The sequence below is a fragment of the Syngnathus floridae genome, unplaced genomic scaffold, assembly GCF_059516105.1.
Source record: "Syngnathus floridae isolate MCC-2025c unplaced genomic scaffold, RoL_Sflo_1.0 HiC_scaffold_53, whole genome shotgun sequence".
In the NCBI taxonomy this organism is placed as follows: domain Eukaryota; kingdom Metazoa; phylum Chordata; class Actinopteri; order Syngnathiformes; family Syngnathidae; genus Syngnathus; species Syngnathus floridae.
The window spans coordinates 72,753-75,000 of record NW_028284082.1 but is presented as its reverse complement, the minus strand read 5'-3'; positions in this window follow the sequence as shown (position 1 = coordinate 75,000).

The following is a 2,248-nucleotide window of genomic DNA, read 5'->3' as shown; positions in this document are numbered from 1 at the left end:
TGCCCCGAATCCGCAGACTTTCCTCCGGCCTCAGCTTAACGAGACGGCCGTTGCCTCCATCCTTGGATGTTAACATTCGCAGAGTTTCAGCTCCGGGCTAGGGCGGGTGAAGTCGTCTCGAACCACGTGCCTGAAGGCCGCCTCGCGCCGGATGCAGGCCCCGCTCTGTCGTGCGGTGTGACCGTCCAACGCGGGCATCGCTAGATTAGCCGTGGCCACGATCCTTCCGCACCGCGAGCCTTTCGCCCTCGGCCGGTGGTCGCTCAGTTCGCGGGCCGCTGATCCCGCTCCATCTCTCCGGCCTGTGTTTAAGGAGGCGGCCGCTCCTCCTTCCTTGGATGGACCATTCGCATATTTTTCGCCCGGCCTGTGTTTAAGGAGGCGGCCGGTCCTCCTTCCTTGGATGGACCATTCGCATATTTTTCGCCCGGCCTGTGTTTAAGGAGGCGGCCGGTAACTCCCTTTCTTGGATGAGACCCAACATTCGCATATTTTTCGCCCGGCCTGTGTTTAAGGAGGCGGCCGGTCCTCCCATTCTGCCAGTGTTCCTTGGACTTTGAAAATTTCAAAGTCTTTCCGCTCCGGGCTAGGGCGGGTGAGGTCGTCTCGAACCACGTGCCTGAAGGCCGCCTCGCGCCAGATGCGGCCCCGCTCTGTCGTGCGGTGTGACCGTCCAACGCGGGCATCGCTAGATTAGCCGTGGCCACGATCCTTCCACACCGCGAGCCTTTCGCCCTCGGCCGGTGTCGGTCAACGTGTGGGTGGGGGGGAAGGACGGCTGCCGGGAGCAGACAGCCGTCCCCGGGTGGGGTGTACAGTCCTTCCACCGCGGCCGCCGGGAGCAGACGGCCGTCGAGCGATTCTGCCATTGTTCCTAGGACTTTGTACATTTTAAAGACCCTCCGCGCGGGCCGCTGATCCCGCTCGGTCGCTCCGGCCTGTGTTTAAGGAGGCGGCCGGTCCTCCCATTCTGCCAGTGTTCCTTGGACTTTGAATATTTCAAAGTCTTTTCGCTCCGGGCTAGGGCGGGTGAGGTCGTCTCGAACCACGTGCCTGAAGGCCGCCTCGCGCCGGATGCAGGCCCCGCTCTGTCGTGCGGTGTGACCGTCCAACGCGGGCATCGCTAGATTAGCCGTGGCCACGATCCTTCCACACCGCGAGCCTTTCGCCCTCGGCCGGTGTCGGTCAACGTGTGGGGTGGGGGGGAAGGACGGCTGCCGGGAGCAGACAGCCGTCCCCGGGTGGGGTGTACAGTCCCTTCACCGCGGCCGCCGGGAGCAGACGGCCGTCGAGCGATTCTGCCATTGTCCCTAGGACTTTGTACATTTCAAAGACCCTGCGCGCGGGCCGCTGATCCCGCTCGGTCGCTCCGGCCTGTGTTTAAGGAGGCGGCCGGTCCTCCCATTCTGCCAGTGTTCCTTGGACTTTGAAAAGTCTTTCCGCTCCGGGCTAGGGCGGGTGAGGTCGTCTCGAACCACGTGCCTGAAGGCCGCCTCGCGCCGGATGCAGGCCCCGCTCTGTCGTGCGGTGTGACCGTCCAACGCGGGCATCGCTAGATTAGCCGTGGCCACGATCCTTCCACACCGCGAGCCTTTCGCCCTCGGCTGATGTTCAACCAACGTGTGGGGAGGGGGTTATGGACGGCTGCCGGGAGCAGACAGCCGTCCCCGGGAGGGGAGACTTCACGGCGGCCGCCGGGAGCAGACGGCCGTCGAGAGATTCTGCCAGTGTTCCTTGGACTTTGACTATTTCAAAGTCTTTCCGCTCCGGGCTAGGGCGGGTGAGGTCGTCTCGAACCACGTGCCTGAAGGCCGCCTCGCGCCGGATGCAGGCCCCGCTCTGTCGTGCGGTGTGACCGTCCAACGCGGGCATCGCTAGATTAGCCGTGGCCACGATCCTTCCACACCGCGAGCCTTTCGCCCTCGGCCGGTGTTCGCTCAACGCGCGGGCCGCTGATCCCGCTCCATCTCTCCGGCCTGTGTTTAAGGAGGCGGCCGGTCCTCCCATTCTGCCAGTGTTCCTTGGACTTTGAAAATTTCAAAGTCTTTCCGCTCCGGGCTAGGGCGGGTGAGGTCGTCTCGAGCCACGTGCCTGAAGGCCGCCTCGCGCCGGATGCAGGCCCCGCTCTGTCGTGCGGTGTGACCGTCCAACGCGGGCATCGCTAGATTAGCCGTGGCCACGATCCTTCCACACCGCGAGCCTTTCGCCCTCGGCTGGTGTTCGTCCAACGTGTGGGGAGGGGGTTAAG